The sequence below is a fragment of the Condylostylus longicornis genome, unplaced genomic scaffold (assembly GCF_029603195.1).
Source record: "Condylostylus longicornis isolate FDR11 unplaced genomic scaffold, ASM2960319v2 ptg000083l, whole genome shotgun sequence".
Taxonomy (NCBI): domain Eukaryota; kingdom Metazoa; phylum Arthropoda; class Insecta; order Diptera; family Dolichopodidae; genus Condylostylus; species Condylostylus longicornis.
The window spans coordinates 2,302,214-2,326,119 of NW_026578051.1; the positions used below are offsets into that span (position 1 = coordinate 2,302,214).

Consider the following 23,906-nt stretch of genomic DNA (forward strand, 5'->3'; position numbering starts at 1 on the left):
AATAAAAAATCCTTAAAAAGAAAGTTTGTTAAATTGTAGCTTTGAGAACACACAAAATAAGTTATTGAAGTATTTTTGCTTATAAATACAGTTATGTTAAAAAAAGAAAGAACAAGAGAAAGTAGAAACATTTGAACCTGAAAAAATCGAGTTAGAAAATTTTAACTATAAAATAATAAAAAAATGTTCACTCATTGCCTAACTTTAGGCGAAATCAAGAAATTGCATACATTTGGGGGGCAGGTAAATACTTCCATAAATTGCATAAATGTGGGCGCGTAAAAAGGAACTTTAATGTGGTTTCCAGAATTACGGGGTACAAGGGTACAAGAGTGCTTAGGGGTACAAGGAATAAACATCTTGCGGGTCCTGAATGATTGGGAGGAACAGGTCAGAGTCAATCGTCGGAAACTTATATCTTTCTTAGGGCTGAGTGAACGGGGACTGGAAACACAGAGTCGTCGTGATTTTGGGTTTTTGGTCGGTATATAAACTAGACATTGCCTCTCGCAGATCCATCTGAAAACAATTGGCAAAGCAGAGACTGACATGTGTCGTCTCTGTCTGGAAGAGGACGAAACGGTTGAGCACTTACTATGTGAATGCGAGTCAGTAGCTCGCTTACAACTAAGATGCTTCCGAAGAGACTTTCTGAGCCAAATGAAATTTTCGAGATGTGAACTGGCTGCTATACTGCAATTTGTCAGGGGCTCGGATAAAGTTTTAATGTAGAGGGAAAGAGCCTAAAGGCTTTGATGCCCTATGGAAAAAAAAATATAGGTAAGTGTATACTAGTACGTGTATACTAGACGTGTACGTGTATACTAATAGGTAGAAACTTAAAATTTTATTACACTGAAACGGAGCTAATTACACTGAATGAAAGGTAAGATATAGAAAATTTTTGTACTGCATAACGGGGCTTTGCTGTGAAAACGATTTATATACCTTTATAGAGATGATAGTGGGTATTCAAACATTTTTCTTTAGTCTGCTTATACAGAAATTATTTAAAAAGGTATTATAAATTTGTTATTCAGTTTATATTATGGGTTACAAAAAATATATTACGCATTTCGAATTTTCGGTAGAAATACAATCCCCTCACACTAGCAAAGCGTAAACAAATTATTTTCAGAAAGATATGTGTCTGTCTGCCTGTCTACTCTTCTCTGCACTTTTGTATCTCAAGTTCGACTAAACCGATTTTATACTTGAGCTTATTTCAGTAATGTTAAAGATTAATCTAACTTTGAAGTGTATTAGATTTCCATAACAGGATCCTTACTACGGGCTGATTTAATGTTGTTGACTATTGTTAGGGAAATAATAATCGAATATATTCACAATTAACTTATTATAAAATATTAACACGATATTGTTGAAAAAATTCTCATTGCGGCCACTTATTTATTGGCCAAATCCGATTTTTTTTACATATCAGATGCGTATTTTGTTTTCAAAACTCCTTATTTCTTTGATGAGAATTTTTATATTTTCCAAAAAACCGAATTTTTGTAGAGTTGCCCTTTTAACAACGGTATTTTTAATTTTATGTTGTGTGTTTTTTGTATTTGTTTTGTTTCCTATTTATAAAGAAGCAAACATAAAGGCAGAGAATACATACATTCATATAAAATTCAAAGAAGTGATTTTCTACGCATCATATGTTATTGAATTTGGGGGTCTTTCAGGTTCTCAAACTAATTGTGAAAGATCTTTTTATTAAAACATTTCTTTTCAATCATATTTTTTCATTTTCTTGGTTTTTGGTTGTTGTTGTTGTAATCCTTTTAATAAAAGTTAATAAAAATAATTTTGCGGTTTTTCAAAAATTTTATTTTTTTAAAGAACTTCAAGGGCTGTTTGTCTTGTAGTATTTGTGCCTAAGCGAATAAATTTAAGTAACTGTAAAAGAATTTACAAATTCAATAGTTTCCATCATATTTTTTAAATGTTGAAACATGGGCCTTTATAACATTTGTGCTTTAACTAAAATACTTGGTATTTTTGTTTTATAATTTGGAATATATTTCTACACTTCAAGTTATAAGCAATGTTTATTTCCTATTTTTAAAATTTTCCTTAGTTTTTATTTGAACCTTCCAACGCTAAAGTAAAATTTGTATTTGTTTCTTATTTCAACTAATTTTCTAATCCTAATATGTTACTGTTCTCCAAAGTGCCTCTGTTACATTTTTAAATTTCATATGGTATATGCCAACTGTTATATTTGAATTCTATGAGTGACATACTCATACCCGTCTTATTAACGTGTTTTAACAATTCACTTTTACGTTTTTGATTTTTAAGTTTCTGATATCACATTTCAGGGAATTTCATGTTACACAGTGTTAATAAAACTTTTATTTGTTAAAATTCTGTAACCATAAACACATACACAATAATGTACATAAGTAAATATAATACTTGTACATATTTATTAATAAATTTTTTCTTTTTTATTAAAATGAAAATTCTAAAATGAAAATAAAAATGTTAATAAAAATAATCTTTAATATTTTATGTATACTTAGAAAATAATTGTACGAATGAAAATTTTATATATATATACATACATATATAATATAATTTTCACTTATATTTACAAACTCTCTTCTATATTCAGTAAATATATTATATTCTAAGTCTAATTTTAAATGGGTCACAATAATTTAAAGGCAATATCATCTTAACATCTTTGCTTTTTTTGTAAAAATCCATAAAAATCTAATAATGTGTAATTTACTTATATCTACTATGGCATAAACATAGTCATATTATTTGTCAATCAAAAAATTACAGACAATAAGAGACATATCTGTTATATACATATACAAATTATTCATATATTATATATTCCAAATGAATAAATTAAAATTATATAGGCATAGCTACTTTGAATTTTAAAATTATTTTTTTTAATAAAAAAAAAAATTAAACTTAATTTTAGATGTCATAATATTGCTGTTGATGTTTAAAAATACATCAACTATTTAATTTCTCTATGCATATACATACATACATATCATATAAAATTTATAATTATTATCTTGAGTCCCAAATTAATATCCGATTTGGGAATTTTTCTTATTTTATTTTAAAATTTTCCTATTATTATATTTTAAAAATAGTTTTTTTTTGTTATTATAAATATTTAAATGAAAAGCACGTGAGTAAACTTATAAGATTAGTCTATATATATATATATATATGTATATTTATTTATTATTTATATATAAGTATGTATATGTGATATTATAAATATTAAATTGCTTATATTGTAGGAGTAAAAATGTTTTACTCTTATCACGTAAAATTTTGATATTATACTCGTGCTGCTAATAGTTTGTGTATGTATATATAATATTATTCATGAAAACAAAGAGTTTAAAAAGCATAAAATATAGTTATAAAATTTATATATATATATATGTAAATTATTTATATAATAACTATAATAATAAAGATAAGAGAATAAAAATAAAAATAAATAATAATAATAAATTTAAGATATAAACGCATTATGTATATAATGTCGTGTGTTTTGTTGTTACGACAACTGAAATAGAAAGTGAAAAACTATATTGTGAAAATTTTTTAATATTTACATACAATGTTTATATGTGTGTAGAAATATATATGACTATATAAAAGTAAAGAAATTTTTAATACTAGCTCACTGTATGTATGCCTTAAATAATTATAGAGAAAATATTTTATCACTTAATATGCATTTATAGAGTCCTTTTATCTACTCTCTCTCTCTCTCTGGCTTGCTCTCTCTCTCTCTCTCTCTCTCTCTCTACTATTTTTTTGCTTTAATTAATATCATTGCAATACTATTTCTCTGCGTATTTGTCGCTGCAAAAATGTTTAACGTGCCTATAGGACAACATTACTATAAGTAGAAATGCTGGACACACTTTTATTTTCATTAATTTTTTTTTTAAATAATTTCTATTTATACAATATTTATTTATATACACAGTTTATTAATTACATACATTTATATATATGTGTATGTAAAATTATAATTAATTTCTGTATAAACATAATTTATGTATTAGTATATGTACATATTATATACGTAATAATGTTGATATTTAAAAAAAAAATTTTTTGTATAAAAGTTTACATTATAAAATATTGCAAAAGAAAATTAATAAATATAAATAAAAATTAATGTTATAGCATTTGACTGTTATGACAGGATTCACAATAGTATTGTTGTTATAATTAAACTGTTAATTTTCATCCGCATACATAAATTCACAATTTTACATATTCGGCACGCATACATTCATATAAAAAATTGTAAAGTATATATATATGTGTGTGTGTGGGAATAATACTATATGTGTATAAAATTTAGGCCTTTTATCATAAATGTTTTATACAAAAAAAAAAAAATAAACAAAAACAAAAAAGAGAACAAAATAAATAAACAACAAATGAACATAAAAAAAAAAAAATCTTATTTTATTCATGGACGCTATTTTTAGACTCACATATTTTTTAATTGTGCTGCTCTTCTTGGCAATTCTACTTAACATTATATATGCATTTGTATATATACTTATATAGTTATATATATATATATATATATATATTATTTGCATGTATATTGTAAATGTATTATTGTCAAAGTTCTTTTTATTTTCTATCTTTTTTTCTTTCTTTAAACTTGACAATGTAAATTTTGTTAATGTATTAATAACAAAAAAGAGTAGAAAACTTAAAAAATTAAAGTAGTTTTGTGAATTGAATAGTTTCCGATAAATAATTTTGAAAGTAAAATAATTTGGAAAAAAATTGCATACTTCTCGGGGGGGGGGGGGGGTTTAATTTATATTAATTTAATAATATTTGAAATATTTTACTGATATATGAAAAATTTTAATAAACTGGTCAATTATTAAGCAAGTCATATATAATTTACTAATTTATGAAATTCATTAAGACTCAATTATATGAACACGGATACATATTTGTCCTTGTATGTACATACTATTGAACAGCAAATATTATATTGATTATGGAAAATATTATAAATTGCAATTATGGAAAATATTATAAATCAATTATAATTATAACATCTTATTGTTATACAAATATTTCAACAATATGTTATAATCGTCACATATAAATTATACGGCTATATAAGAAGTATTTAAATAGCTAAAATATAACTATGTTCAATTTAAGAGCAATTGAATAAATTCGAAGGTAAAGTATACTGAGTTTTATAAAATTTCAGAATAAATTGTTTTCATAATTATTTTTTAATTTAAGCTTTTTCACTATTATACGAAAATTATTAAATTTATTAATTAATTCTTTTTCTTTCTTAGGTAAGTGACAATAATTTGCATTAATCTATATGAAAATTTCCATATATTCTGTATGAATTTTAAATGGTAAGTGTTATATATTTTAATTTTAATATATTTTATTAGAAAATTTACATAAAATAAGTGTATTGAATTATAAAATTCTTTATAACATGAAAATTTTTAATTTTAAATTTTGAAAATTTTTTCTAGCTTCAATATTCTAGTATATTTTCGAAATAATTCTAGTTATTCAATAATTCAATAATTTTTATAGAACAAATCAAATAAATACTTTTAATTTTAAAATATTTCTAAAATTATGGGCTGTAAAAGTCTCATGGATTTTGTGATATTCATGAGATTTCAATTTTGATTCGGAAACTAAATTTTCAATTAAATTTTTTATTTTCTTTTCTAAAGATTGTTTCTCTTTTTTAGTGTGTTTCGTTTTTGAATAAGTAGTTTATATCTTTTGAAATATTGTATATTTGCCACTTGTAAATGTAAATCCTTGCGAATACTTTTTACAGTTTTATTCCTTTATATGCTATGATATTATGCGCAAGTTATACATATATATATATATATAGTTGCATATATATATATGTATATAGAGAAGCAGTGCTTTTTATGATTATAACTTGATAAATTTGATTAGACATTTATCCATTCACATATATCCACACTTTATAATATAAGAGGTAGAAGTATACACGGTATATAAGTAAAAGTTTTTGTTTTGCTTAATTAAATGGGAGATTTGGGAGAAATCAACAAGAGTCTAAAAAATGTTATCAGTTTTTGTTTTTCTTTTAATTTTTTATTTGTTTCTGCTAAGGGACAATGATAAAAAAAAGTTTTTAATGTTGCTCTGCAAAACCAAGAAAGAGTGTTTTTTTTTATCCTTTCATTGCCTTTGTTATTTAAAATAATGGCTTTGTTTCCATTTTAGATGAAATTTTATTTTGAGATTTCTATTATAGGTAAAAAAAATTTGTTTTTTTTTTTTTTGTCCGATTTTTAATATGTGTGTGTGTAAATATTTGCAACACGTCGCTTTTTTTTTTTTTACATTTCTATGTATTCAAAATTTCTGTAATATCCTATTTTTTTATTCAATAAGAATTACTCGAATACTCGTATTTTACAAATATGTATATTGGTTTATATAAATGAGAGACTCAACAATACAATGGCCGTTATAGAAACAGTGACATATTCCAAAAGTTATGTGCCATTTTATGTTTGGCGGAGGGTGCGGAATAGGTTTTCATGTTTTTTTTTTTGTATTTTTACATTCCAAAATTTCATTAGTATGCGTGAGAGAAGTTATATGGTTATTAGTATTGGTTTTATAACAGATTATGTTTTAATTTTTAGTTTTGGAAAGAGAAACTATCAATTTCTTTTGTTTTATTTTTGCAGAATTTTGGAAAATTATCTGTAATTTCGCACAAATACTGTGAATATATATTTTGTATCAAAAAATAATTCACAACTTTCCAGTATACACAAATTTTTCTTTAAATTTTTGAAAGTAAATTCTAAATAATTTTATTCTTTGTATGTGTGTAGTACTATTATTTTTGTTGTTATAGCTTGTTATAGCCATGAATCAAAATGAGATAAAATTGAAATTTTAAAATTCTCTTTAATACACAACAACAACAAAATTTGTATTAATTTTCTCTGTCTCTCTCTCTCTTTCTCTCTCTTTGTTTCTTTTTCTCTTTAATATTATATGTAATAAATTCAGTTAACATGCACAACATTCAAGAATTAATAACAAAATTGTAGAGACTATGTAGGTATAATTTGAGGGGAAAGAGAAATTATTGGAAAATTTTTTTTTTTTTTTTTTTGTATGTGATAGCCTCTTAAATTTTTTATTAAAATTTTCAGTTGCTTATCGTCTTCCGTTACTTAAATATCGTGTACGCGCATTATTCAATCCGTTAAATTGTGCAGTATAAATATTAATGAAAAATAAAAGAAAAAAAAAAAATTATATCAAATTAATTTAAAATACACATTTAAATTGTAAATGTATAATTGAAAAGAAAAACCATAATTATACACAAATAATTTAAGTGAAGAGAGAAAATAAATACAATAAAATATCAAGGATGATTTTTAAGTGATTAGAAAAGGATATTTATGAAAAAAAGACATAAAAATTAAGATAAAAAATTTTTAGAAGAAAAAAAAAAAAATAGAAAACGGAATGAAACGTAATGAAAGCAAAAATTTAATAAAAATAAAAAACTAAATTTTCAACAATACTCTGGGAATTAATTTAAGAAAAAAAATTGAATAAATTTACAAATAAAGTAAAATTGAAAACCTCAATTCAATACAAAAAATAAAAATTGAAGAGTCAAAGGATTTATCAACAGCAAAAAAAAAATCATTTATGATAAAAATTACAATCATTCAAGGATATTTTTCTGAATTGAAATTGGAGCATTGTGGAAAAGTACAAAAAATCAAAAAAGCAAAAAAAATAAAGAATAAAATTACAAAAAAAGAGACGACCAAAAAAAAATTGAAAAAGAAAAAAAATTAAGAAATCTCGTACCGCGTTGCGTTTTTTTCTCACAAAAAAAATTTTTTTTCTGGTTGCCTCCTTATTAAATTTCATTTCTTTTATTAAATTTCAAAATTATTTAAATAAAATTTCTATTTTATAAAATTTGTGTATTTCTTGTAATATAAAAATATTTTTTTTTTTTTAAATTCTATTTGTAAATAATTTTATTCGGATTCCATAATCGATTCTATATTGATTTGCCCAAAAAATAAAAAAAATTGAAAAATTTTAAAGAAATTTAAAAATTAATTAATTACCATTGATAGCAGTAATTAAAAATAATAATGATAATAGCAATAATAACAATAACAGTAATAATTTAAATGAATTTTGGTAATAATCAATTTTTTAAAGAATAATTTTTAAAGCATGTGTACATATAGATGTGAATCGTTAATAATATTAAAAATTTAAAGAATCAATAATTGTAAAATTAATCTTAATCCTTAACATTAATAAATAATATTAATTTAATAAAAAAAAATTTTAATAGTAAATGAGTAAAATGAGTAAATTTTTACTTAAAAAATTGAAATTTAAAATTCACAATAAGAAAATTTAGTAAGAAAAATTTTATGCACCCCAAAAAAAAAAAATTTTTAATATTAATAAAATTTTTTCAAATTTTAATAGCATTACCGTTTTAATATTATTGTGACCGAGAAAATTTAAATTATAAAATTGTAGGGCCAAAAAAAAATAAATAAAAATAAAAATAAATTTATACAGAGAAGGAAAAAAAAAAGAATAGTTATAATCATAGGAAATAAAAACAAAAACAAGAAAAAAAAAAATAAAAATAAAAAAATTTAAAGACTTTCTCTTTCTTTCGAGCACCCTCTTTCAGTTTCTCATCCATGCTATGCCATCCTGTATCCCACCATCCATCCATAAATTTTCTTTTTTGTTTTTTTTTTTTATATCTCTATTTATATACCAACATTAAAAACACTTACATTTACATTTATGTATGCATATAATATTATTTAAGTATATAGATACATAATTTTTTTTTTTTTTTACATTATATACAATTATCTCAATATATAATTATTCATATACACATATATATATGCATTATATGCGTATATATACAGACATTAATTTTGTATATTTTGTTTTGCACATTTTTCTTTTTTTTCTTTTTTTTTTGTATGTAATAATTGAAGTGTAAATTAAAGAATAAAAAAAAAATTTTAAATTTGAAATTTATTAAAAAAATAATATATTTAAAATATAATAATAACAATAATAATAAAAATAAAATTTTTGTGTGAAAATGAAAAAGAAATAATCAGAAGTAATTAATATTAAAGATAAACTTAAAAGTTAATCCTTAAAATATCCTTAAATGAAATTTGTATATTTTTCCAATAAATATTTTTAAAATGTATACGATATATTAAATTTATTTGAAATAAAAATAAAAATAAAAATTAAAATTAAAATTAAAATTAAAATTTAAATATAAAAATAAAATATTTAAAAAAAAAAAATTTATGATCATAGAATATTCGAGTGTCCTTTTATTATTTCATATATTTTGTTTGTTCTTCGAGAATTACTAAAAAAAAAAAAACAAAACAATTCAATTTTATTTCAAATATTTTAATTGTACATAATATATATATATATATATAAATAGAACATAATATATAGAGTGATGAAGCTGCATAAAAATTTATTAATATATTAGAAAGGAAGGAAAAGGATTTATTATTATTGTATTACAATTATATAATGCAAAAATATGCAAATATCATAAACAATAATAATAATAATACAAAAATATATCAAAAAATAAATAATGTAAGAAATTTTTTTATTATCCTTTATTATAAAAATTATTTTGAATTGAATTCAATTTCTCTATTAATTTTTGTTGTTCTTCAAATATGAAATTTTTTAAATATTCTAATATTATTTAAGTAACAAACTGTAAGGGTTTTCTGATTATAATTCATAATTTTAATAATTTTAAAGAATTAAAAGAATTATTTGAATTTAGAAATTTAATAGTGAAATTTTTAATTCTATGTTTGTTGAATTTCAGAAATTTTGTTCAATTTCTTTAACAAAATCTTGAGTATTTTATTATAAAAATATTGACTGAATTTGACTTGAATTTGTTTTATATTTTTTGAAATATAAGCTATTAATTTTTTTTATAGCCTTTCAGAAAATTTATATTTTAAATTTTTTAAAAAATATTATAGAAAATTTTGAATTTTATATTACAATATTTATTGAATTTGTCTTGTCTCAAGTGTTAATTTCTATTACATATATATATGAGATAATGCTTAAGCGATAATTCTCATTCTCTGGGGTATGCTTTATAGTTTATATGAAAAATACATGCTACACTTAGATTTATTCAATTTATAAGTATATTAGAATAAAATATGGGTATGAACATAGATAATATACGAAAATTACATTTTAATTGTTATACAAATGAAATAAATATCTGTATTAAGGAAGATTTTGCTCCTATCTATAGTCTTTCAATTTATGAATACAAAATTTTATTATAAATTTTGGAACCTTGCATTATAAACTCATTTATTTTTGAAATATATAATTAATAATGTCGTTTTTAAATTAATTATGAATAAATACTGGCATAAAATGAATAAATTTTAATTTTATTCAAAAATTGCATTTTTCATATTGTTTTTGCTATTAATTTGATGGTTAGGTATAGATGAATATATTTCCATTTAATAAAGATCTACATATATATATCAATTGTATAGTTTATAACAAAAAAAAAATTAGAAATATATCAGTTAATGTTATTGAATTAAAAATTATTTTTAAATATTGTTAGTAAAGTTATACATTAAATTCAAATGGTTAAAAATTTTTTCTTAAATTATTTATATTTCGCATACTACTTGATTCTAATGGTCTACATTAGAATCTATAATTTCTTACATATATGTCTAGAATAATTACATTATGTAAGAAATTAATCAATGATTTTAAAGTATTGTTCGAAATTTATTATTAAATTCCATAAATTCTTATGAATTTAGAACTAATTTCGAATACCATGAAAATTCTTCTACAAAATTTAATTGAATCGAATTAAAATTAATTTTTCCATTTATTGTTTTCATATATTTTAATAATATTTTTTAAAAATTATTATCCTTTTGTAAATATTTCGTTATAAGGCTATTGTTGGGCGAGAGTACAATAGATCCTTATACGTAGTCGCAGTGCACTGTTATCCTGGTTGTAAAAATCTATAATCTACGGATGTTGTCTTAACGTGCAACGTGCAAAAGAAAAAATTCTAAAGGATTAAAAATCATTTTGCACAAGTACCAATTCTTATTAACAAATTTTTTTTTTATTAAAACAAAAAAAAAAATATTAAAAATTTTTTACGTGCATTTTTTTTTTATTTTATTTTTATTTATATATTTGCTTATATACCTGATAAACACACTTTTCTCTATCGACTTTTCTAATTTATTGCTATATATATATATATATATATATATGTATATATATATAAATTCGGTTTTTTTTTTTACATTTAGTACATCATTAACCATTTTGTATGTAATTGTAAATTATTCTCTATAAGTATATAAGGGTTTCTCTATACAAGGCTATATTCTTTTTTACATGTAAAATATTTTATAAATATTTTTACACACAATATTATAATGATATGAGAGGGAAAACTGTTTGAGGATAACTGATATTTTTAAGGATGAAAAATAAGATGAATTCTTTTCATATGTAAGAGTATATGTAAAAGTTGGAGAAATTTGTTTTTTTTTTCTTCCTTGTAAAAATCTTTATTGTACGCACATTTTCCGATACCTAAAAGAAAAGCAAAAGAATGTGGATAATGTAAAAATGCGTGCATAATACAAAATATCTATGTATTTAATAAATAATTTTAATGAAATTATGTTTGTATATATATTTAAATATTGTACCCATACATAAATGGTACGTACCTATTTAAAAATATTTAAAATTAAAGATTCTTTTTTGTTTTTTGCTATTTTAATATTTTTTTTCTGTATGGATTTTGATCGTAAAGATGCCAAGAGGTATTTTCTTTAAAGATGCTTGCTTCTTGTATATATACTTGAATATTAATATATATGAATTGTGGAAAAAAAATTATGTGTATAAGTGCGTTTACTATGGCCTCAAGAATAGCAATAGAAATCCAGATTTTTTGTGTCTAATTATAGAAGAATTTTGTATTATTTTTCTTATAGTCTCTTATCATTTTTAACATTATTTATATGTATTTGATAATTTTTTTGTATAAATGTATTTGTATATCCATATATATATATATATATATATATATATATATATATATATATATACATGAGTATATACTCGAAATTTTTGTAGAGAAAACTCAATAATGGAGCAAATAGTGCGTTATCTCTTATAATGTGGCGTGTACATTTAATATATGCGAATGTATATGTTGAATGAAAGGTTGCGAGGGAAAAAATTGAAAAATATTTTATTTTGATTTGATTTTGTTATTGTATATCCTGTGATATTGTGAATTCCACAGGTTTTATTTTTTCTTGTTTTATTTTTCTTCTATATTTTTTGAGTTTTTATAATTCTTTTTCTTTTTGTGTCGGGTATAAGTAAAATAAGAGCAACAAATTTTTTCTTTAATTTAACAAATTTTTATTTATGTATTTTTGTATGTGTGTATATGTGCCTTTGTTAACACTGTAAATGATGTGTGTATTCTATACGCAACAAAAAAAAAAAAAAAATTATTTTTCGATAACAGTTTCAATCGGGATATTTTTTCATAGGGCATTCTCATAAAGAACATCAAATAGAATAAAAATGAAATCTAAAAATAAATGAAAAAAAAAAAAATATTTTGGAGGAAGATTAATTAATTTTTATTTTTTTTTTGGTACATTCTATACGTTTATAGATTTTAAATGAACGAAAAGAAAGGAACGAAAGAAATTTATTATTTTAGGATAGACAGGATTTTTTTTCTATTTAATTTTCTTATTGTCTTGTCCTTTTTTTTCATGTTTTTTCGATTTTTAATTTAACTTATTTGAGTATATACTCGTAGGATAAGAGAAAAGAAGAAGCTGAAAATATGAAAAATGTGAGAAATTAACATTTGTAAATTAATTTTTTTTCGATAATAATTAACTAAAAATAATTAAAATCAATTTAGAATGCTCAAATAATATAATTTGAATGATATTAGAATACTAAAATTGTAATATTTTTAATGATTTTTGAAATTTATGAAATTATTAAAAAATTGCATATTTATAGGATGATCACTTTAAAATTCAATTATTGATTTTTTGATTTAAACAAAAAAAATGAAGAATATTTGAAATAAAAATTCAAGTTTCTGTTTTATTTCTTTTTCATTTTTTTAGCTTATGCACTAGAACCAGTAATCTTTTTAAAATAGCCCTGTTTCTAGTATAGAAAAACTGGTTATAGTGTTTTTTTTTTTTGTTGGCTGAAACATGTACTTAAATTTTTCGAAGATCAAATTGTGTATGTTAAGACATATATTGAAGAGTAATTGTGTTGATATTTTTTGCCTCCTTCTTGATTAAAATTTGTTATAAAAAGCAGCGCTTTCCCTTGCCGAAACCTATGATGACATTTTCAAATATAATCTTATTTCAATAGTGTTTTATAATTAAAATATATGGAATATTTCACAATAAGTTTAATCTATATATGTGATTCATGCTTTTACACCATAATATGAATGCGAAATTTTTATAAATTCCTTATTAAGATTCATATTTTAAATTTATTATTTGTGCCATATGTTCCATAGAGTTTCAGACGAATGTATGTGAATAAACTCAATCGTTTTTTAATAATGAAATAATATCATGGTATTTTCAATAAAAATAATTTATTTATAAGGTACACGTTCCGCGTGTTTTAAGAAATTTTAAATGAGAATCAATATTTTTAGTATTTTGAGAAATGAAATATGTATGGAAAATGTTTTAAGATATTTTATTTTTGATAAACTGTTATAATTTTAGGAAGGCTTTCAAGTGTGTGCAACAAGGTTTAATATAGTGATTTCAGACATGTTACTCTATTTAATTTTGTTATTAAATGTAGACTTAAAAATATAGACTATTAATATAGGCTGGGAAAGTTTATTGAATCTATTTTGAATATTTTTGATTCCTAATATACTCTTACAAAATATAAAAGAATTTAATAATTCTTAAGCTCATAAAAATTTTTAATAAACTTAAGAGTTAATTAAATTTTTAATAAAAAATTGAATATAATTTTTATAATTAAAAAGTACATTTCCGAGTTCCAGTCGAATTTTATTTCACATACTTGTGAGGTAACATTAATAGTTAAGAGTACGTAGCTGTTAAATGTAATAAAAATAGCTATTTGAAATTTTTTTTTTGTATATTCACTATACACTTATATTATCATAAAATTTATGATGCCATTAATATTAATATCCTTACGAATTATAACAATGTAATTAAGAACATCATAATCAATTCAAGGTATATAAATTTACAATATAAGCGAGCATTAATTTTGTCCTTATAATCATAATTTTTTTTAACGCAAAATGTTGATTTTACGTTAATGTGAAAATAAAATTTTTATTTATAAATTTTATGATTATCAATAATTTATTAATGAGTTTATTTTTTTTAGTATGTGCAATATTTATTGTTTAACTGGCCCTAAAATTTTATATTTTATATTTTTTTTTCAAAATTTGATATTTGGTTTTTAACTATCATTGATTTCAACAAATTAAAATCTGATGAGGATAACCTAGCATCTTTTAGATATAGAAATTAAAAATTATTCTTTAAATGACTAAAAATATTAAAATTAAAATGAAAAATAATCAATAATGAAAATTTAAAAAAAAAATTGCATACTTTTAGGGGTTATGTGAAAATTATGATTTTTTTGAAGAGACATCCATAATTTCGGTAAATAGACTTTATGAATTTGACATTTTTAATAGGAAATTAGTTTTTTTATGTTTTTGAATTGGTGGAATGAAGAAATTTTGTTGGAAAAGAAATTACAGGCACTCGTTAAAATTTTCCTGTAGAAATTAATAAACTCAAATTATTGGGGATTGATATTGAATTATTCTAATAGAACAATATAGAAAGTTCAGCATGATTTGCTCTTATTTTAAAATTAATTATATAATTATTATTTTAAGAATTCAGACAATTCCCTAACAATTTACATTATCTAATAATTTCAAGAATTAAAGAAAAATCTTTAAGTCTCATTAAGTTTTTGATTTCTAAATATTTTATTTTATTTCGCAAAAAAATAAAATGTCATAATAAGATTATCCAATCCACCTATCCACTCAAAACGAATTTTTTTCAAATTGTGCAAATTTTGTTTTCGAATATTATGAAACGTGTAAATGTGTCCAAAGAATTTTCGAAATTTAACTTTAATGACAATAAATATTGAGGAAGCAATTATAGGATATTGATTAATTCTATGTAATACCTTAAATTATCGAATGGATTTTTGCATATTTTTAACCACAATGCAATAAATTTTTTTTTATTTGTTTTGGTTTTTTTTTTAAATACGCGTGTATTCGATTCAATGCGTGTTCAAAAAGTTAAAAAATGTCAAAAAAAAAGTGAATAATTAGAGAAAAAAAAAATTACAGTTTTTTGATGTAACCATTTTGTTTTTTTGAATCCTTTTAAATGTTCAATATGTAAGGAATTAAAATGGAAGTGAAAATGAAACAAAAATACTTAAATAGATTTTCTGTTGGAGCTTTAAAATTCTAATAAAATATTCAGCAAAAAATTCATTTATTCATTTCTATTTGGAATCCTTAGAAATTCTACATTCTAAATTTTTGATTTTCTTATTTTGTTTTTTTTTTGTAGGTTAGTATAACTAAATATAAATACAAATTATTTAGTTTTAAAATACATTAACGGAATATAATGTTTAATCCTTTATTATCTATACTTAAAACGTTTAAAATAACTTAAAGAGAATCAATAAAGAAATTGAATTATAAATAAAAGTGGGTATGTGCTTAAAAGAATTTTAATTTTAAGAATTAGTTTTCAAATATTTTTGACACAATATGCGTTTTTTAATAATATGGGAATGATGAGAAATTGTTGGAATATTTAAAAGAGTTGACATGGAAGAGTAAATTCCATACCATTGCATAAGAAAGCGCATTTCACACATGTTTGAATTTTTATTGAGCAAAATCACAAATTAAGAAGAAATCAATTAGATTAAGACCGAAATTATTGAATTCAGTCAAAAAAAATAATTTGTATAACAGCACATTTCCGAAATTTAAATCCTTTTTTTTCAATAATTATGCCTTTTATATTCACATTGTTTTCTTATGTTATATTTATAGAATTTATCAGGTTTTGAATTAGTTGTCTCAATCTTAGATATACCAATTAATTTCCCTTCGGAGTCTTTCTTAATTTTGTTAGAGAAAATACCTTTTCTTAAAAATCCAAAAAAATTTTCCTTTAAAATTTTTCATATATCATTTGGGGTTTATTTTTTTATAAAAAATATTTTATTTTCAGTTTGAAATTTCCTTTGTTTTGTAAACCTTACGCCACAAATACCCGAAAAATTTCAATTTCGTGCAAGTGTTAACAAAAATTCCCACAATAAATCTTATAAAATGAACATATAATAGGATTCTGTTCCGAAAGTATTTCCGAAAGTATTTCAACTATTACCCATTTTCTGTTGCAGGTACTGTAAGTTGTAGGTTAAAGTCCAAAAATATTTTTGTTACAGCGTATTATCAAATATCGACAGAATCTGTGAGTTCCCAATGATCACAAAAAACACTTAGAATCGCTCTATCTCTTCTACTTTAGCCAGAAAACTAGCTGCAAGTAAATTGGCACATAGAATATTTCCCATTAGATTCAGCTATGATTCAGCTATGAAATTTGATGAGTTTAATCAGTTGAGTATTGCATACTTTTAGGATGAAAACAAAATTTAAAAAAAAATTTAACAAATTTGTGGAATCACAAGATTAATTGGGTCCTATTAAATATTTCTGATAAGTAAACATTTTCCATTATGTGGTTCTATGAAAATTTGATAAAGTTTAAAAAGTTATGAGATGCCAAATTATTAAAATTTATTACCCTCACTTTTGAATGAATATCTAAATTTAACAGAGTTTCAGAGTATAATTATATTAAGCGGTAATTTAAAATTTATTTACTTTAAAATTAGTTTGAGGAACACTATTGTTCTTATTGTTTTTATGTCTTAAAAATCTTATATAAGAATAAAACTTAATACTATTCTTATATTAATGAAAATATTATGAGTTGAAAACAAAAATTGCATATTAAAACAATTAATTTTCTTTACCGAACTCAAAATTATAATAATGTCAATGAAATTGACATTTTTTTGTTTTTGTACAGTTTATAAGGAAATTTTTAGAAATTGAGCTGTCCTAAGAAATAATTTATCATTATAAATTGATGTGTTAAAATTGTAAATCAAAAATAATTGGCTAAAAATTTCTTACATATTACTGAAGATCAAATCATTAACTTTGCTTTCTTATAATAGAAAATTTAACACAAATTCCTAATAATTCTTATTTTGAATTGTAGATTATTCAAGAGTTATATGGGTAAAGTAACATTTCCCCTTCGACCATCACTATCATATTCTGCTTAAGATTTAGTATTAGTATTGCAAAAAACATGAGACTCAAATTTAATTTTTTTGTAGAATAAAAATTGATAACAATGTGGGGGCGACCATCAATTTCAAATCAAATCAATTATTACAAAAAATTAAATTAAAATCTAATAGTTTGCAAAAATTTTATAATTTCTAGTTGATTTTCTGTCCTTTCTAATTCATATGATATTTATAACATAAATTACATATTTTGATTGAATATGATTTTCCAATTTTTGATTAGTTTCTTGAATTCAGCTGAATAATTCAGAGAATTTATTACAAATAAAATAATTATTGTGTGTAAGTCTATTTGAAAAATCTCATTAATTTTATCCAACTACAAGGACATGAGAGCCTTCAATGAAATTGTATTCTCGATCTCTTAAATTTTCAGATTATATGTAGATTATATATAGAGAATTAAAATTTACTTATTCTTCGTAGCTTCTTCCTTACTTATTCTCCGTAAGTGTGGCGAATTTTGTATATTATGACATTCTATCTTTTCTCTATGCACATAAGTGAAATAATGTCGTAGAATTACCTCTTTTATAATTAGTTTCACGCTTCATACAAAGGCAGTCCAAAAAAGAAATTTTTTACAAGTGGAATAATCCTTGGAACTCCTTTTAAACTCGCCTTTTAAATTAAATAAAAATATGTAGTATAAGCAAATCCTTAAAACAAGATGAGTAAAATTTTAGATTCTTTAAATAAATGAGTGCAACGAATATTTTTAAAAATTTTAAATTTAATATCAAATTTTCCAAACTCATATTATAAAAATTATTATTCACTTCTCTAAAAATAATTTCTGTTTTTTGTTTTTATTTTTAAATATTAAAAATGAATTCGTATGCCTTCCGGAACAAAAAAAATAATATCAACAAAAATTTTAATTAATAAAAATTTATTTATTTATTTATTTTTTTTTCTGTTTTTATTTTTTTTTTCTGCTATTGTTTTGTTCTTAAACAAATATCCTTTGTACTCCTCTTTATAATAATCTATAAATATAATTTTATTCGAAAGGATAGAATAACCTAAATTTATAAGTATCCTTATTGAAATTTACATTTAGTTTTTGTTTTTTTACAAGAAATCAATAGTATAAGATTCTTGTCTATTACAAGTTTATGTTGTTATAATTAAAGGGTTATTCAAATAAATGGACAAATTGTTTTATTATTAAAAAAAAAACAAAAATAATTTTTATATTTTATTTTTTAAAAAAAAATTAACTACAGTCCTACATCAGTACTTACAACAAGTTCTAATTTAATTTAAAATTATTGTTTTCTTAATCTGAAAATGTGGCTCTATTGTGCGAGTACGTTGGAACTATTTGATACACTAATTATCCAAAAAATAATTTACAGTCTGTTCACAAATCAGACTGTGTTTTGTGAAATAATTTTTCCCAGAGCAATGGAAAATATTTTGTAAATTAAATTTTTTTGTATTTATATTAAAATGTATTTGAAAAATAGTGTCAGATTAAGCCATTAGACGCGATGATGCTGTTCACAATTTAATAATATCGAAATCGTGCTGAATGTGAATGTTATTCCTAATATACTATAGAATAAATTCTTGCAAGAACAGTTTAGTAAGTCGAAACATTTTAAATTTATATGAAATTCTCATTATTTCTCTTTAATGCAATATTTTTGATCTATTTTCCTTATTATTTTTAGTATTTAAGGCAATTCTCTTACCATATGAAAATATCAAATTGTTGTAGCAACTCTTGTACATACTCTTGTACATATATAACTATTATTGTTATATTATTTGTTATCATGGATTCTTTATAATAGAAAGTGATAAAAAAAAAAACAAAACAAAACAAAATAGACAAAAGAGTAAAAAGATTGCCATCGTGTCCATCAAAATTATGATGTTTAGTGACCTTTCGGTTATTTTTTTTTTTAACTTCCCCTTTTTTAATGTGTCATTTTATTCTTTTGAATATGTAGGTATATTTGAATTAATGTACAAACATTTATTTTTATTTTTTTTTCTTTAAAATATTATTTTTCTTTTCCCTTTATTTTGTTTTTGCTTCATGCTTTTTCTTATTTTTAATGCCGCTAAGCATATTCTATTCAGTTGTTTGTATATTGTGCTGCGCCCTCTTAAAAAAGAGCTTTTCAGATTTATTTTATAGGTTAAGCTACACAATAAAGTTCTGTTACAAGGCTAAAAAAGAAAAAAAAAAATAATAGAAAAAATAAAAAAAAAAAATTTTTTTTTTTTAACATATACCGTTATTGTTGTTACTGTTATTTTTCTTAAATTATTTTTTTCATTATTATTATAAATACTTTTATATATATATATATTATTTTTATTTTTTTATTATTATTATTACGTTATTATATATGTATATATATATGAATATATACATACAAACTTATTGAAATCGAATTCCTCTTTATCATATCTATTTTATAATGTCAAAGGATGCTCTTAATAATAATATTGACGATGATGATGGGATACTGATATAATAATGATGTTGATCATATAAAAATATATTACATATATAAAGTCAACTGTTAATGGTTACATATACGATATATAAATAGTTCTTTCTCTAACACAAATATTTAAATATTAAAAACAAAAGTATGAGTATTCTTATTTTTACTTTGAGTTCAACATCATCAAAGTCAATAATACATCAATATATGGATAAAAAGGAGGCATAACCAAAATCAAAAAAATATTAAGTATGTATGCACCTACACCCTATATTATACATATATGAGACACACAGTGCCGATATTAAATTTGTAAATATTGATTTAATCTGTTTATTGTAACATTATTTGAGAGTGAATGTAATAAAATAAAATAATAAAGTAAGATAAATAGAAAAAAAAAAACAACAACAAAAAAAAAACAAAAATAATAAAAATAAGTAAAGAATAAAAGGAAATCAAAGAGGATACAAAACAAGGAAAAAAAAAATAAGAAGCAAGAAACAAAAAATCTAAGTAAAAAAAAACAACAAAAAAAAATATTGGTGCATAAGACACCAATCACTTGTAATGTTTGTTGTACAACAAGAAAACAAAATTAAGTACAAAAAAGAGAAATTATAAAAAATTGCATATACTTAGGATGAGAAAATTACTTAAATGTTTGTTTTCATTTTTTGTACATAAACGTACATACATACATATACAATAGAATGCAATTTGTTATTTTTTTTTGTTTGTTTTAATTATTTTTGTTTTTGTATTCTCAATTTCTATACTAGTATATATGTATGTATAATAGATATTTTAAGTAGAGATTTTATATGAGCATTATTTTGAGATTTGCTTCTTTAAATAGAAATCCTCAAGTAATTGCATATTTAAATGTATATAAAACATGTAATGTGAGTAAAAACAATAAATTATATATAAAGATTGTATTAAAATATAAAATGAAGTATAAGAATTAAAAGTATATATATATATATAAAGAAGAATTATTATTAAATAAAAGTGCTAATATACTCAAGAGTGCTAATTTTAAGAATGAACTAAAACAATATTATATATATAGTTCTTAATGTTATTGTATTGGTATTTAAAGAGGAGAATATCTATAAATAATAAATTCGAAAATGAAAAATTCAATTAATAATATTGTTAAAGTAGAATCTTAAATTTATATGTAGGCATGTTATAGTAAATTTGTGTATTCCGATTTCATAATATACGAGTAATTATATAATGAATAATGTTGTGCCTTACGGGATTTACTAAATTTAATATTAGATTCTTTTTATATAATAAACGAAAATTAAATTAAAATATTAAATGGGAACGTTTATGAATTAAAGAAAACTACAGCCTTAATGAAATTTCTTAACCTTTACTTTGAAATTTAGGTGCTTATTTTGGAAATTTTTATAAATTTCTTAAATTAATTGTATAATTATATTTACAAGGTTCTGTACAACATAGAATCAAATATTTTTTTAAACAATATCAAAGCTAAATGATGTTTAATTCGAATAATTGATTTTACAACTGAAAATATGCATTTTTTTTTGTTTTTAAATTTTCATTGATATAAAATTAATGAGTTTCCGGTGGCAAAAAAATCGATTTAAAACAAAAAATCAATCAAGAAAAAAAAATTTATTTTCTCTGTTCAGGAAAAACTGTTTATCATCAGAGAACATATTTTTCTCGGTTTCTATACAAAATTCTACATCATTTCTCTATTTATACAAAATTCGGTTCTGCCCTGTCGTCTTTACAGATAGCAATTTCATGAGCAAGTAAATCGCATTTAGAAAATTATATTATTCCAAAAATTTTTAACAGTTCAATTTCTTTTGACTGTTTCCCGGGTTTCGACTAAATTATGAACACAGTGAAAATCAAAATTAAATTTCTTAAGGTATTTTGAAACCAATTCAAGAAAACTTTTGAGCTAGTAAAATGTTTTCTGTTCTTTAATTAATTTTTTCGACACTACTCCTAAATGTATGCAATGAAACTTGCGCAGAATTACCATAATAATGGTCTACGCTCATGTATTTAATTGTAAAATGGTTTTATTATCACAAAATTTTTAAAATATTTTCAATAATTTTCTATTTTTCAATTTAGTTCCCATAATTACATATATTATTTAATTTGAATAGAGAGGACATAGATGTAAAATGCCACTAAATTTATTCTAAAATATTTTCATATATTCACCACATTTTTTTTTTTATCTTACAATTTAAATTTAATTAAAATAATGATATTTTGTTTTTTTTTTAAATTTCTGCATAATTTTTTAACCTTGAAACAATTTTAAATACGTGGTTTATTTTGATAATCACACACACATATTATTATTATTATTTTTTTTTTTTGTTATATTCATTGTAATAACTTTCAATTAAAATGCATAAATTTTATCGATAATCGTTTTATTTGAGTATTTTTTGTTCAAAAACACAATATTAAACTAATATGTGGGCTAAAAATAGATTGATTTCTATTATAAAATAATAAAAATATTGATTTTTTTTTATTCATCCAATTAATTTTTGTTATTTTTTATCTTAAATTTTCCTATTTGTTGTTTTTTCTATATAAATTTAATTTTTATATTATTATGTGTGTGGTTTTATTGTACGAGTAATGTGGTATATATTTTATATCTACATTTATTTGTGGTGAATTTAATTCATACTATACATGGAGGCACATTTAATTATGGTAAAACATACAACTATATAAAATTTGAGTGTAATAATTATTTTTAATTATTATTTTAAAATTTATAAAATTATTTATTTATTTATAAGGTATTTTAAGTTTATAAATATGTAAAATTAAAATATTTAGGCTATATTTTAATATAATTATGTGTATATAGAATATGTGAGTTGAATTTTTGTATTTTTAGTAAAGTATTGAACACAGCATTATAGTCTGCTTTAATGAATATTAATTTTTGGGTAATTGTATTGAAATTACTCTCTTCAAGGGAAAATATATTCTTGAAATGAAATTTTTCCAATAAAATCAAGAATTATCATTATAAATAATATCAATATGCAGGTATTAATGAAATTTTGAAATTTTTAGCATAAATGTTGCCAGATTATTGCAGAATTTTTGTTCATAATGTAAAATTGTAACAGTCTGAAAGAAGGGTGGCCCACTAAGAAAGAATTAATAATAATAAAATTTGATTTGAGTGGAAGGGAAAAATTAAAATCATTTACAATTTTTGTAATATTAGAAAAAAAATTTTTATAAATTTTAGCATTTTACTGAACAAGAATTGATTAATTTTTATGAACACGTGCAAATTATTTACAGTTCAATTGAAATTATTTCTCAAATTTACAAAATGAATTAACGCAGTTTGTTTAAAAAGTTCCAAAAAAATATTCTTGAATATAAAATAAAATTAAGAATAATTCAAGTTCATCATAGACTTTAACATGCTTGTCCATAAATTAGTACTTAAATGAAGAGATTTAATCTTTAACTGACAAGATGGTAGAAAATTTTAAATCTTCCGCTTTACCTTTTGCAATTATTTCCTCATATTTTCATATTCTCTGTACGAATTTCTGTATTGTTATATACTCTCTTACTCAGTGTTAATTTTGTTTACGTACATTAAACACATACGGAAAAATTCGGAGAGAAATTTATAAATTTACTCCTTCCCTCTTTCATATTCTCTGTAGCTTTATACTGTTA

The 23,906-nt window shown here is 21.6% G+C and overlaps 1 protein-coding gene across 1 annotated transcript in view; it reads left to right on the top strand.

Moving 5' to 3' along the window:
• The first annotated feature begins 9,491 nt into the window (after nucleotides 1-9,491).
• LOC129613413 (alpha-catulin-like) overlaps nucleotides 9,492-23,906 on the top strand; it is a 201,546-nt gene continuing 187,131 nt past the window's right edge. Inside the window, exon 1 of the mRNA XM_055527466.1 lies at nucleotides 9,492-9,735. The gene's annotated coding sequence lies outside the window, so the exon portion shown is untranslated. The remainder of the gene's footprint in view (nucleotides 9,736-23,906) is intronic.